The sequence below is a fragment of the Schistocerca americana genome, chromosome 11 (genome assembly GCF_021461395.2).
Source record: "Schistocerca americana isolate TAMUIC-IGC-003095 chromosome 11, iqSchAmer2.1, whole genome shotgun sequence".
In the NCBI taxonomy this organism is placed as follows: domain Eukaryota; kingdom Metazoa; phylum Arthropoda; class Insecta; order Orthoptera; family Acrididae; genus Schistocerca; species Schistocerca americana.
The window spans coordinates 145,875,472-145,891,781 of NC_060129.1; the positions used below are offsets into that span (position 1 = coordinate 145,875,472).

Consider the following 16,310-nt stretch of genomic DNA (forward strand, 5'->3'; position numbering starts at 1 on the left):
GTGAAGTACTGTACTGTCCACCATACTCTCCGGACTTAAGTCCTCGTGACTGATTTTATTCCGAAGGTGAAGGAACCAGTTCGTGTCATTCGATTCAGAACTGTTCCAGAGATTCGACAGGCAGTAGACTGCTCCATTCTCACCATCAACAGAACGGGCTTTGATAACGGTATACCACGCCTTCCACATCACTGGCAACAGGTCTTACACAATGCTGGTGACTACTTTGAAGGACAGTAACAGGCGCAAACATGTAACTATTTTGCATCAGTTGTGAATAAACAGTTGCCATTATTTAAGTTCCAACCCTCCTATACTCTTGAAAATGTCTTTTGTAGAAAGAAGTTTTGTTGTAACTGCTAGACCAGCCCTTTCCTGCAAAATATTAGGCTTCAGCAACTTTCTTGTCTCAAAAGGTTCCTTATGCCATTGAGCTCCATCTTTACCATGTAGAATGCCTACAGAAGACACAGCTGTTTTCGCTAGCTCTGTCATTTTCATCACTACTTTTATTACTTGCCTCTCTCTCTCTCTCTCTCTCTCTCTCTCTCTCTCTCTCTCAACTTCAATATTACTACAAGCACCAACAGCATTTCCAATATCTGAAGCAGCAGCACCTTCCTCACACAGAATGCATTCATCTGTAGAAACTTCGGAGTTGAAACCTGTAGCACAATTCTCTCCTGTATCAACAGCTGACGATAACTTTCTAATATACTCTTCTCTTGCTTCATAGCTTAATCTGCTGTATTCAGATTTAGAGAGTTCCAGTTTATTGTCCATGAGAATCCAGAGTTGAGGTTCAGAGTGGCAAAGATTACACAATAATGAACATTTCATTATATTGTGCAACAGTAACAACTGCCATCAAAAGTTAGTATGCCTTGTTGCAACAATTTCGTATACACCCAGAACTGAGCGTTGCCAACCGTGACTGTACGACAATTAATTGATTGGTTACCCCAGTAACCTGGTTATAGAACAAATTTTTTTTTGTGTGAACACAAGGGTTAAAGAAGGTTATAACAGGCGACAAAACGTGGGTACACAGGTATGATGTCGAAACAGAGGTCCAATCATCCAACAGAACTGCCTGAAGAGCCAACATCGAAAAGTTCGATATCACACGCGAAGGTCTTTCCACTGTATGTTTTTATTACAATGGAATAGTGCATCAAGAGTTACTGTTCTGCTCGTATGGCAAATAAGAAATACCACCTGGAGGTTACGTGCCATTTGCGCAGGAAGCAGTCTGAAGAAAATGACCAAAACTGTGGCAAAACCACTCGTGGAAATTACATCACAATAATGCTCCCACTCACACCTCAAAGCTTCTTTGTGAGTTTTTGACAAAAACTAAACTGTCATGTTGTCTCAGCCAGTGTATTCACCGGATATGCCCCCTGTGACTTCTTTCTCTTCCCAAGGTTGAAGATAACCATGAAAGGACTTTGTTTTGCAATCACTGATGAGATAAAAACAAAATTGTGTTGCTTGAGGCTTTCCCCGACAGACATGTTGTATATACGGTTCTCGGGCGAGACGTCGGATGTCATAGTGAAAACTCCACAATATTTCATCAGCGCAACTGGCAGACATCTTCAGGTGCGACGAACACACTGCTAAGGCAGGACCAGAGTCCCCTATTTAGGCCCAGCGCACACTGCACGCAGCAGAGGCAGAGCCGCTTTTGTAGAGCACGCTTTCCAAGGGGGCACTGCATACTGCACGCAGCCGAGGCGCAGGGGAGGATTAGCTGGGTCAGCACTCTGTCCCGCTGTCCGAGCCGCACAGTTTTCCTCTGCCTGCGGCCCGAGGGGTCCCTTATCTCAGGTCCCATCTGTCAGCAGTTCGCACCAGCAGCACAGAGGAAGTTTTGCCTATGGCACCGCGCTGCACTCTGCCAGTAGTGACTTCCCACCAGCAGTGTGCGCGTCTGCGACAGTACCTCACTTTCGTTCTTGAACGAAGTCTTTTAGTTATGGAACACCTCAATCAGTTAGTTCAGGACAACCCAGTGCTGTACGACACCAATCATCTGGACTACATGCGGAGTAAATTGAAGGACCAAATATGGAAGAAGGTTGCAGAGGAATTACATTATAGCAATTGTAAGTACTATTAATTAATTAATTTATTTATTTTATATGCATTTTCACAATATACATTTAATATTGATGATATAAGTCGTTCTCTTTAGTATTGGCCTCTTTTTATAGCTGCATACTGCCATTGAACAGAACCTTCTGATGAATTAAAACTCTCATTAAATTTTTCTCTCGTAAGGAAAGCTTCACTCGTGCTTCTGCACCTACTTGGAGCAGGCGACAGAAGCTGGTTGGTACTCAGTGGTCCCATGTTGTCCACCTCGGCGAGATCATTTGACGTAATGTTATCAGTCCTCAAGTAATTATGAAGTACGCATGCAGCTGTCACAATTCTATCTAGTCTCTAGTTTACACTCAAAAGGCCATTTAAACACACAAAATCGGGAACTCAAGATACCAAATGCACACTCTACAGTTTGACGAGCACGAGACAGTCTGTAATTACAAACTTTATTTTTGTCATTGCCATTAACTCTGCATTTAGGATGCGGTCACATTAAGTTTTTTAATAATGGAAATGCCTTATCACCTACGAAAACTTAAGGGGCTCTATTTTGTTGTCCAGGAAGCGATTTATCTCCTGGGATTTTTAAAGTTACGTCAGTCAGTTTTCTTCCTAATACTGAATTAGAAAAAATATTTCCATTACTAAATCTGCCCATTGAACCAACGTCTATAGAGGTAAATCTGTAATGAGCATCGACAGTAGCCATTAATACTACAGAGCAATGCTGTTTATAATTGAAAAATGAGGAACCAGATAATTGAGGTTTTCGCAAAATGATATGTTTCCCATCAACAGCTCCAAGACAGCTGTGAAACTGCCATTTCCTCTCAAAGTCAGAAGCAATTATTTCCCACGTAACTGTTGTTGGCTGGGGTAGATAAATGGGTTGTAGATGCTTCCATATCGCTCCACACACATCATAAACTATCTTCGACACTGTCCTTTGACCCATGCGGTAGCTTAGAGCGATGGTTTTAAACATGTCCCCCGTCGTTAAATACCTAAAATGAAAAAAGACAACAACCCGTTTATGTCGCATAAGCAGAGTGGGCAGAAAATTAATAAGTGTTTCGACATTTATGGTATGTGTACACGAAATCACAGAATGTTTCTGACACTACTAGGGGAATGGGGCAAAACTATTCGAAAATGTAACTGTTCACCTTTCTTATGTCACTTTATACAGAAATATATGAAAAACTAAATTCAGGAATTCCTTGTTGCAGGGGAAACAGCGAAAGAAAATTGGAGAAAACTTAGGGATTGTCATCGAGATGCCCTCCGTAGACAGAAAAAGAAGAGTGGGCAAGCAGCCAACTCAATCCGCCCATGGCTGTACCAAAAATCAGATGGTTTAGTTCCATATATGGCCAACAGAGGTACAGTAACAACTATAACAGAAGAGGTAAATGCTACAACGAGCGTTGCAAATGATGGTGGAGGAGATGACGTAACAGACACACAGAGGAACGAAACACAAGACGACTTGGGGACGCCATTGTCAAAGAAGAAGAAGAAGAAGAAGAAGAAGAAAGCAGATGTCAGTAAAATCATTCTTGAAAGTATTAACAGCTACGAAGAGAGAGCTAAGAAAAAGACATTTTACGCAAAAGATCACTGCATCAAGAAAATGACGCCTTACACCAATTTTTCATGTCTATGTACCTATCGACAAAAGAGATGCCAAAGGCGTACCAAGTGTTGGTAAAGAAAAACGTGTTTCAGATAGTATCTGAAATGGAGGAGGAAATTTTGACTGAACCAGTGGCTCAACATCATTCATCAATATCATCATGCAGCACAGAAAATAGTTCGTCTACCACGTCAATATCTGACTCTCCGGGTACAGAGTTTGAACCTTCAGCACCACATTTACTATAAACAGTGTTATGTCCATTATTTTAACAAATTTAGACGGAAATTGTTTCTCTGAACTTTAATAAATATTGAGAGAAAAAATACTTTATTTCAATTGCATACCTTAAACACACAGCTAATTTTTCTTCTGTAGGTATGGGCTCCCGCATGTGACTTGGTTTTCCTCTAATGTCTTGCTCTATCAGTGTATGAACCTCTTCAAACTGCCGTCTGTTCAGTCGGAAGCTTTCCCTGAATACGTGATCAGGAACTTCCGTAGACAACACGTATTCGCCATGTGTTCTTCGCTTTTGCACGTACTTGCTTTTCCATAGAGATCTTTCTCTGTTCTTGTATGCACTGTACAATAAAATAACACTCCCGAGTTCCGAATCAGAATCGGAATCTAAGTCTAACTGCATAGACAGACCCGCGGGGGACATTGCTGGGCGTTCTGTGTTTCGCGAGCGCTGGGCCACCACTGAGCTCTGCCGTGCCTCTGCTGCGTGCAGTGTGCGCTGACCGGCAAAACCTCTGTTGTTCTGCTACGCCTCTGCTCTGCCTCTGCTGCGTGCAGTTTGCGGCGGGCCTTATGCCAGTCTTAGGCAGGCAGTCGCATGCGTGGCGGCGCCAAATTCTATGGCCAATGGCGACGATATCAACCGATAGCTGGAAGGACTGGAACGCCACCTACAGGATGATGAACCAAAGACTTCAGCGAACGAGCGGAGGCCGCCACCGCTGCTGCTCTATGCTGCCATTAGCCGCCCCAGCGACCTCTGCCGGAAGCCGCAAGCAAAAATGTGCGTCTGCGTAGGCGCCTTGATTATCCTCCCGATGCCAACAGAATATTTATGTTGCTGGCCAATCGTCATCCGCCTTATGACCAATAGTACTCCTATCTGCTCGAAGCGACTACAGTATTGCCAGCGCTGGATCCCAAGCTGTACTAAGCTGAAAGCCCGTGTCTCTGTTTACAAGATTCGTCGAGCTACGTATTTCCACTGCTTCCTTAATAACACTGTCCCAGTACGAACTGATCGATGCGAGAATTTCGGTATGTTGATAATTCATAGAATGGCCTGCACTGAGACAATGCTCGGCCACTGCAGACTTTTCTGGTTGCTCCAGATGAGTGTAGCGTAAGTGTTCAGTACATCTCTCTCTTCTACAGTGTGACAAGTTTGTCCGATGTACGACATGCCACAGCTACAAGGAATCTCGTGAACACCGGGTCTTCTTAGGCCAAGGCTGTCCTTAGATGAGCCCAAGAGAGCTCCAAGTTTTGCTGGCGGACGAAAGACACATTTAACTTTATGCCTCTTCAATAATCTTTCTATTTTTGAAGAGACACAGCCGATTTATGGCAAGATGACCACTGCCCTTTGTTCTTCACCTTCTTGCTGAAGGAGCTGAACACCATAACGAAAAGTGAGTTTCACAAGTGCTTCCGAGATTGGAAAAAGCACTGGCACAAGTGTATTACATCTTCATCTGTGAGGGTTTACTTTGCATGGGGCAAAGCTGATGATCAATGAATAGTCTTTAAGAAACACAAAAATTCCTGTTACCTTTTTTTATTCCTTTTAATCGCAGCTTGTGTAGCACTGTCAATCGTCGCAACTTCATACAACTACACGGCTGAAGCGGATATATTCCACGATGTCCCACAACAAATTTCGCATTTTTTCAACCAAAAGCCGGCCGAGCGGTTCTAGGAGCTACAGTCTGGAACCGCAGGAACGCTACGGTTGCAGTTTCGAATCCTGCCTCGGGCACGGATCTATGTGATGTCCTTAGGTTTAAGTAGTTCCAAGTTCTAGGGGACTGATGACCTCAGAAGTTTAGTCCCATAGTGTTCAGAGCCTTTTTTTTTTTTTTTCCCCCCCCAACCAAAACTATAGTTCAATTCTTCTATCTTGGCGGTTCGCGCATGCCCGCCCAGACGCGGGAGATTGCTGCATTGCCAGTTGTACACGCCAAGAGAAGCAGCGCCATAGTACAGTTCGCAAACTTATGTTTAGGGGGGAGCGCGCAGTTTATTAAGTAAAGCCACCACGGCCCATTAGCCCTTTCGCTGCTACAGAGATGTGCTTCCCGCACTGTGCGCGATTTTGTCATCACTGCACTGCTCGCCTGTGCAGACACACGGTGTTCCGACTACTTTGACACTATCATTCAATTTGACAAAAACTACTTGGCCCAAAAATTTGATTTTTACATATCTTCTTGACTGATACCTTCCTCCCATAAATGACTTCATTTTGTTTCGCTGTTCAATGCAGTTATTGTGCATTAGATGTAGTAAACCATTGCAGAGGTTAAAGTCCATAGCGTATACTTTTCGTATGGTTGATTTTAGTTGCCACTAGAAATTTCAAAAAATTACAGTCAAATGAATAAAATTCATGAAGTAAGACACTTCAATATTGTTTATAAAATAAAGAAAATATTAAGCACCGATCATGGTTTGAACTCTGAACCTTTCACTTAGTAACCACGCACTTTAACCATTACGCTAACGCAGCTCGTCATTCAATATTTCTCCCGGAGGACTTTAAAATATCACGCAAAATACCGACAAACATTGTTGGTATGATTATGAATTACTCACGTTTCGTCGAAGTACAATAGGAAATAAACAATTACCGCTTTTCTTTATTGCAAAAAAAGCGGTTAGTGAGAATGATACAAACACCTTTCCTTGCTATCGCCTGCATTAGGAGGCTTCTTGCTTGTTTGGTTTAATTAGTTAATAGAATATGAAGCAATTGGTATAAAGAATGCTTTTTCCAAACTTTCTATAAAAAGGAAGTCTGCTATCAAGACATTGCTTTTGCTCTATTACTTTATTTTTGACTGAACATTTCTAAAACTGAAGACACTCTTCCGTGCTCTGCACTGCAGTCGAGCTCTGGCAACGTCGTTCTCTGTTCATTGGCTGACTGTGTTTTGTGACGTCAGATGCGCAGAACGAACCTAAACCTGGCCGCCGTCGTAAATGACGTGCACTTTAGCGGAGGGAAAAAAGTGTTGCATTACTTATTGAATGCCTCTCATCAATAGCAACTCTCGAATGAATAAAAAAAACCTTACTGTAACCACGAGGTTTGGTCTTCACAACAAATTCTACTTAGCAGCATAAATTCAGCAGTCATTACGAACCTCATAGAACCAATAAGCGAGTTGTCTGTCACTGATGGCAACAGGCTCTGCCACAATGTAGGTCACACACATCTTGCAGGGTATTTGATGTACTTCACATTAGAGATGTGCGTAGTACGGCTCGCCTCACCATCTCATCTGCAGGCGGGCCATTCGTTCAACTAGCCTGAAAATTATTTTCTTACGTTATTATCAAAAGCTAATTATTCTAAAGTAATGTATCCGACACACAAGGTCTCCACACACTGCCAGAGTCAACTCTTGACAGCCGGAGTCTTAACTGTAATGACTTACCTTGTGAGAAAGAGTAATCAAAACTTTATGAGCAGTCTTCCAACTCGTTAGCTGCAGCCTGAGTCAGTTTTCTCTTCACCTGGGAGCAGCAGTTACACCAAAAATGCATGAGTTTTACATTTTCCAGACTCACTCCAAATTCTTAACTTGTGAAAATTACAGCATCATCTTTGACAGCTGTGTTTGCCCCGACTACTGTCGGGCTCCCCACTGTTCTATTTAGTCAAGACGTCACAAATTTCATCCTAAATTTTATGTTTCACTTGTCCATCTATCCTCAGGTGACAAATTCACACAAGTGGGAGAAAGTGGTGCACAAAGCCAGAAAATCTCACTGTCTCCCCACACGACCCGGTTATCGGGTTACAGACATCCGACAGCCACCGTTGGCATGAAACGGAGGAAAACTGGAATGTCGGTGTAACATCTCCCAAGTGATCCAGTAATAATGTCTTTGTGAAAGTATTTTCCAAGTATGTACAGTCCAGCACTTCTACTGAAGAGCCTACTACATTCATTACGGACCCGAACAGCATTGACCGACGGACCTTGTTTATCAGACACGGCTGCCTTCTGAAAAATGAAGACAAATTTTTCACATAAGCCTCATTGGTACCCATATAAACAAATTACAAACTTCACTGAATCTTCTGATAAAGTAATTCATAATGAAATCATAAATGTTGAATTTTAATGAGGTAAGTTACTAAGTATAATGTGTACTAAGTCTGCCTCAAAATAAGTTTGTAAATATAAGACAACTAAGGAATTCCTGTCACTAGTATAAAACAGCTTCAAACATCTGATTACTTTACAAATTATGATTCAATGTGTTAAATACCTGACATTAAGCACGTAAGGAAGAAAATGTTTAAAAAAGATTTCAAATTACGTTTAAAAATTTGTTGGAAGTTGCTAAGTGTTCTCATTATGAAACAACAGGTGAATACAGTTCGGGTAATTCCTTTTCTGTTTCAAGCAAGCTTTTTGTGGATCTCAACATTTATGGCATAACTGGATGGATAAAAAAATTGACTCACCAAGTGGCGGCAGGAGAAAAAACATAGAAATTACGCATGTGCAAGCTTATAGAGCCAGTGGCTGCTTCTGGCAGGAAAAGTAAATGGTAGAGTTAAGTGGAAGTTACAGCATAGTCACCCCTCTCATCCCATCTGGTAAGTCTCCGCTGCCCCAGAGTCCTGGGCGACGGTTCCGTAACTCTCCCATTTCCTATACTCGCTAGTCCTTTTCCTTAATCCCTCTTCCTTCTGCTTCAACATTTCTGCCACAAGGAGCCACTGGCTCAGAAAGCTTGCACACTTTTATATGCTTTTTTCCTCCCGTCGCCTCTTGGTGAGTAGATTTTTTACCATCCAATTATATTTTCAACATTTGTTGTCATATCATCTGAACTGTGCATCGTACAATAATTTAATTTCCCAGGTATATTCAGTGGTCTACATAGATTCTGTCTGAAAACTTTGATGCAAATGGAGTCAGTAGTACAGAAGTAATGAACTACAACATGTCTGATGCTTTTTACTACATGGACAGCAAAAATGTAGTATGCGATAAACTTTTTTTCTTTCATTGTCTTTTGTGGGTGCAATGAGGAAAAGTTTCATAAAGGTTTGAAAATGTGTTAAATTTCTTTGAAGTCCAGATGTCAGAGACTCAGATCGGTACCAAATGTTGTATGTCAATAAGAGTATCAACCAAAACTCCGACTTAGTTCATGATATGTGCTGTCATAGGGCAGAACGGGAGTAAGTGTTAATTAAATGTAACAAGAATTACTATGGAGCACATCAAAAGCATACCTGTGAGTAACAAACACATTTTACTTCCGTGGGGAAATTGGTAGAGAGTAAGATCCTCAGATTCAAACCCCAATGACGACAAATTATTTTACAGTACTATGCGTGAAAGTGTTATATGGGACAACATGTTAATGACGTGTAAAAGGGCTGTTTGGTGGTTACAGCCGTGTTCTCTTGGCAGTCTTCTTCCATTTTGTTTCTCTGAAAGTAGTAAACCTATAGCGTACATTTGTAGTTTCACAGAATATACAACCAGAAAAGACAAATAAAGAAACAATTGCATCACACATAAGAAAGTAATGGTAGTAATAATAATTAATAATAAACAAAATAATAAGATCAACAATAAGCGCACAGTGCTCAACTGATGAAGCAAAAGCAAACTGCCGAAAGAACATAGCGACAAATTCCAAAAAGCCCTTTTAAAAGTCAGGAAAATGTTCTCCCATATAAAAATTTCCACACACAAACAGTAAAAAAATTCATCAGTGGGGTTTGACTGTTCTACCTTCTCACCCATGTGAGATCTACAATACAATCACTCACAGGTATGCTTTTCCTGTGCTCCATAGCTCAGGTTGTACTTTTAATTACCGTTTACGCATGTGCTACTGGACAACAGCACAAAGCACGAACTAAATTGGTGTTCTGGTTCATACTCTTTCGACATACAATGTTTAGTACCAATCTCAGTGTCTGAAATCTGGACGTTTGGGTGTAAGTGCTCTAATTCTCAAATACTGGGTGAATACAGTCGCTTGACTTCTTGTGTTAAACCTTTCATGTATGATTATTCCTGTTAATGAGAAGGTTGAGCATTTTAAGTTTATCAAATTGTTCAATAACTGTCCGAGACATTCTAAATCAAAATTTTTGTTGCCCTTGTAAGTCATTAGATAGGCAACCTGCAACAGGAAGTGTGCCCTGGATCAGCTTTTTATAGAGAAACAAAGTGTCTGAATGGCGTAGCCTATGACTTTGGTAAAAGGAAACTTACACTTTGGCCACACTAAGGAGCTGTAAAACTTATGTATACATTGTAAAATGAAAATCAATGCATCACCTATTGAAATAACTGTTTCCAAAGGACTACTTTGATACAGCTTTTCACAATAGTCTATCCAATGTAGTTTTTTCTCTCTGCATAACTGCTGGTTGTTTAGTCATTCCACAGACTATTTTCACATTAAACACAATATATTTTTTTCTCTAAAAATGATTATTTCTACTCAATAACTTACGTAATTGTTAAGGAAAAACATCTTCAATTGACATTTCTAAACATTTCTGCTGCCTGCAAGACATTATATTTCCCTAAGTAGACTGACAGTTTTATAGCTACATGTTTCACACCTTTCTGTGCAAAGTTCGAGTCATTACACAATAATATCGATCTCTTTCCTTCTAGTGTTCTACTCATGAATATTTCCATTACTCGCTAAACCTATTTGACTGTTGATAAATTCCTCACGTGAAGGCTGTAGACAACATTCCCAGTTGCTTAAAGTGGAGAGGGAGGGAGGGAGAGCGAGCGAGCGAGCGTGTGAGTGTGTGTGTGTCTTGATTATGGCTGAAATGCGTAACTCCATTTTCCAAGTTCTTTTCCAAGGGAAAACCCAGAAGAAATGCCCCAATTTAATCCTCGTACCACTGAAAAGATGACGAAGTAAGTATTAGTATCAGAGATGTTGAAAAACAGCTGAAATAATTAAAATCGAACATAGCTACAATGCCAAACAGAATCCCTGTTGGATTCTATACTGACTCTGCAGCTGAGTTACTCCCTCTTCTAACTATAATCTAGCATAAATCTCTTTAACAAGAAACCATTTCCAGTTCTTGGAAAAAAGCACAAGTCACACCTGTCTACAAGAAGGGTGGTAGAAGTGATCCACAAAACTACCATCCAATATCCTTGATGTCAATTTGTCGTAGAATCTTAGAACATATTCTGAGCTCAAACATAATGAGATATCTTGAACGGAATGACCTACTCAATGCCAGCCAGCACAGATTTCAAAAACATCATTCATGTGGAACCCAACTTGCACTTTTCTTGCATGATATACTGAAAGCTTTGGATCAAGGCAGTCACGTAGATGCAGTATTTCTTGGTTTCTGAAAAGCACTTGATTCAGTACTACGTCTACGTCTATTGTCAAAAGTTCGACCATATGGGGGTTTCAAGTGAAATTTGTGACTGGATTGAGGACCTTTCGGTTGGAAGGACACAGTCTTATCTTGGATGGAGAGTCACAACCAGATGTAGAAGTAACTTCAGGTGTATCTCAGAGAATTGTGTTGGGATGCTTGCATTAATGTTTTATATTAATGACCTTGCAAACAATATTAATAGTAACATCAGACTTTTTGCAGATGATGCTGTTATCTATAATGAAGTACTGTTTAAAAGAAGCTGCATAAACATTCAGTCACAGCTTGATAAGACTTCAAAGTGGTGCAAAGAATGGCAACTTGTTTTAAATGTTCAGTAATGTAAAATTGTGCACATCACAAAATGAAGAAACGTAATGCCTTACGACTATAATATAAATGAGTACCTGATGGAATTGGCCAGCTCATACAAATACCTGGTGTAACACTCCGTACGGATATGAAACGGAATGATCACATAGGCTCAGACATGGGTAAGGCAGATAGTAGACTGTTTTAGTGGTAGAATGCTGGGGGAGTGCAATCAGTCTACAAAGGAGATTGCTTACAAATCATTGTTTGATCAGTTCTAGAATATTGCACAAGTGTGTGGGGCCCATACAAAATAGGTTTAACAGGGAATATTGAACATATACAGAGAAGGGTAGCACAAAGTCACAGGTTTGTTTAATTCATAGGAAAGTGTCACGGGTATACTGAAGGAACTGAACTTAAGGACTCTTGAAAATAGATGTAAACTATCCCGAGAAAATCTATCAACAAAGGTTCAAGAACCGTCTTTAAATGGTGACTCTAGGAATATACTACAATCCCCCATGCATCGCTCACATAGGGATCATGATAACAAGATTAGAATAATTACTGTATGCACAAAGGCATCCAAATAATTATCCTTCTCACACCCTACACATGAATGAAATGGGACGAAAGACTAACAACTGATACAATGGGACGTACGTTCTGCCATACACCTCATGGAAGTTTGCAGAGTACAGATGGCAAAAGCAACTGCACGTAAAAAATTTTCAGATCTACTTTACGAGTTTTCCAGTTTTAAGTTTTTATCAATACGCACATCAAAGAACTTATAGTACATTCTACCCTGTTTCTTAGTTCGTATCAGTATACTATGTTAACAGGTGGCAGAATAATTTCAACAGTAAAAAACTGGGTAACCTGCCCCCCCCCCCCCCCAAAGTTCTAAGGCTTGTCCATTTATTCAAAACTAGTCAGCAACTATCACAAACACTTCATTTATTATTTTCACTATTGATGCTTCTCTGCTTTCCTTTGCAAAAATGATTAATTCTGTCTTCTGAATAACAATGCCTCTGGCTCATTTTTCTGATATACTTTAAAATCACCACAAATTAACAATACCATTCATCTGTCTGACAGAGCACAACAATCCATCAAAATTTTCCTACTGTTCAGTGGAGGCCTGCATTACAAAATCACAGGTATGAGATTCCCCATTATGAAATCATACAACCTGATCTACACAGAATTTACTTATGTCTGCATTTCAGTATACATATTCCTTTTTCAACTGACAATTACTTCTTTATCCATGCTTCATCCACACGAATATGCAACTGATTTATAACCACTTATATTAATATACTGCATCCCTGTTGTCCCATGGTTTTCATACAAATGGCCCCTCAGCTTCCTGTTTACTTCCTTTACAGTAAAGTTAATCCAGTGCTGCTCATAGCACCACATAACTTACACCAAATCCACAATTATGTGAAACTGTAATTGTGCACAATTATGCGCTTCGTAGCTTCTTTTGTCATAGGTCACCCCCCACCCCAATTTTTTTGCTTTTAGCTGTGCTGTTTCCAGCTGCTGACTATCAACACCTGATCCCTGTTAAGATTTTAACACATTTGTTCCAAGTTTTGTGTTATCTGGCAAAGACTAGCACTTGGTTTCACAAAATTTGTGGCCTGGTACTCTGCACCCAATTTTTCCTGTAGCTAATGGCTCTCTCCACTCCCATGACTGCTACCTAAAAGCACAACCCTTCTTTTCCTCTCCTGCTCTGGACTCTACTTCTCTGAATATTATATGGAATCCACATCCATTTAAATTTGCTTAGAATAGTTGGTGAAAGTTATGTAGCAGCCCCCCCCCCCCTGCATTTTTGTAGTTTATGTAAAACCAATGCAGACAATATGCATCAAACACTCATTATAGATTGTAAGTCTCAAACACACATTTTCTGAATTTACTTTGAAGTTTTACTTTATTATGATGAAAAGGACGTTAGATTTAGGAACGTGTGTATAAATATGATGCAAACGTATACACCACACTATGGTGCATGCCAGTCTGTTGCTACATCCTTTATTTGGCATTCATAGTAGTTGACTCTGACACGTCACAACCAAATTAACAGTTTTCAACCCAACCTAGACATCGGGATATGCTATGTTACCATAACCAAGATTACAGGCGGTGTGTCCCAATAGCACTCTCTAGAACAACATTCAATCCTTTGTCTCATACTGCAATTTAAGCCTCCACCTCCACCCCCCCCTCCTCCTCCACACCTTTAACCTTCATTACCAAATTAGCTACCGATGATTCATTATGCCTCAGACATTGTCCTAACCCATACATTCTCTAAAAAAGGCGTGAACACAAATTCCTTTTTCCAAAATTTCTTTCACACCTAACTGTAGGGCAAGATCAATTTCAAAATCTTTCTAAAGCTGCCTGTAGCATAAGATTGCCCAACATTTAAATTTGTGTTGCCCTCTTTTTTCTGAGGTTTTTTTCCCCTGTTGCCAGAGTAAATTTTACATCCACTTATTAATTTTACGGCATTGTTAGACTTACGATTACGGAAACAGTAAAATAAATACAAACAGCGTACAGAATAAGTAAAAATATTTCCAACTGAATAAATACAAAAAACGCTGAACAACAACATAGCGAAACAGCCCAATAAGACGAAATGACGACTATGTATCATTCAAAGGACTTTTAAACATAAAAGATACGACAATATGGCAACAATCGTTCAAGTGTACCTGTGACAATACGATTTGAGAGGTTAAGAGATTTAAAATTACGTGACCTAGAAATCAGTAAGAATTTATTACATGAGGAAAGTCTTAAAATTCTAAGATAGATGCGATATGACCAAATCTGTAACGGCATACAAACATGATGAAAAGGCAACATATTAAACTCAAAGCAGCACACAAGAAGTAATTAACATCGGCATGTGACCCTCAGCAACACACAAGGGGAAAAATTAATGAGAACTGTAGAACAGTGTTCTTCTCTTTCCCGGTTTACATTCATATCCTTAAATTTCATTGGTTTCTTAAAGAATCACATGACTCTTTTCAATCCACAATACTCAATCACAAACCGGCAGAATCTACGAAAACAGCTTCACATTTCGTTTCTTCCACGTTAGTTTGTGCAGAATCTGGAAGTGTATTTGGCGAAATACGTAAACTCACCTTCCAATCTGTCACTTCGTTCCAAACAACAAAACCGCGCGTTATAATCCACTTCCCGTCTTCAAATGCGCAGCGCACTGTGCCGGCTACAGCCAAAGACACTACAATTCCATGGTTGCCAATTGAATTTGGAATTGCAACTGAGGTAAAGACAGTTTTTTTTTGTATTCGTCGTTATTTGATTTTTCCAGAAGGCCGATTCACGCTTGACAATGAAAAGAAAGTCAAAACATTCCACACTGCATTTCAAATGGCGGCATTCACACGGGCCCTCCATACAGTAAGCGCCGATCCGCGCAGAATGGAGCGGAGTGCTGGTGAGTCAGCAGCGTGGTTTCAGTGTGCACGGTAAAAATGTAAGACGAAACTCTAAAAACTGCAAGCGCCGCTTCCAATGTTTATCGTCGGCTGAAGGGAGAATAACAAAACGTCACTAGTATGTAACACCAGTGCTGATAATACGAAAGATATATGGTGGAAATAATATTTTAATCTTGCCCTGTGGTCACAACCTTAAAGCACTACCGCCAGATATATTCTGCATAGTAATTTGCATAGTGCCGTGAGGAACCATCTCGGCAATGACTATTTTTTATCACCAATCCCACATCTTTAAAAACTTTTAATGTCCTCTCACTATAACATATTTTAATTTTTCTTTTTTAGATGCAGGCAAATTTTAAAACTCGTTCTGTAACAGCAAATCTCACCAATCAGCAATTTTTTCTAAATGAATTGAACATGTCTTCATTACCTTTTGCTCGCCATATTATTGACAAAAACCACTGAATAGTAAATTTTGACTAGGAGCGATGAGTGCCTATGATCTTTTAACGTTGCAAGTATATTTTATTCGGACGTTTGTTAATTTCAATATTCACTAAAAATGTGATGACTCTGTACTTTGCTTTTCATCATGTAGGTTGCACCTGGAAATGCAGCTGTAGTCCACGAAACCAGTTGTGTTTTAATAAACAACAATGTTACCAGCTGTTAGCGGATTTCTTCCTAAAGTCATAGTTACAATAATGCTGCTCTTGACAGAAACTGATTTTTCTCTTAAACTGAGTAAGTGTTAAGCCAACATTGACAGTGTAAAGTACAATTAATCTACTTTTTGCAGAATCTGGTTTTGCTCTTAAATTGTGCTTATATTAAACAAACTTTGACCATGACAGAAATAAATCAGTTGACCTCCGAATTAGTTGAACCAACTAGGTGAGATTAGCACTGTGGAAGGAAGACTGTATGGAAGAAACGGTACCACCATGTCCTTATCTTTACAGTTCGTTAATGCAAGATTAAAGAAACTAAATTCAGATTGGAGTTAAGTCAGAAAATCAGCTTGCGCTTTCAGACATATGAAAAATTAACTGCTCGTATTTAGGATTGCACTATCACG

At 40.0% G+C, this 16,310-nt stretch overlaps 1 long non-coding RNA gene across 2 annotated transcripts in view; it reads right to left on the minus strand.

Moving 5' to 3' along the window:
- The window catches only part of LOC124554021, a 38,681-nt gene extending 23,681 nt beyond the window's left edge, over positions 1-15,000 (minus strand). For both annotated transcript variants that reach the window (XR_006968211.1, XR_006968210.1), the window contains exons 1-3: positions 14,909-15,000; positions 7,432-8,004; positions 7,138-7,303 (exon numbers count right to left, since the gene is read on the minus strand). This is a non-coding gene — a long non-coding RNA (uncharacterized LOC124554021). The remainder of the gene's footprint in view (positions 1-7,137; positions 7,304-7,431; positions 8,005-14,908) is intronic.
- Positions 15,001-16,310: the final 1,310 nt, after the last annotated feature.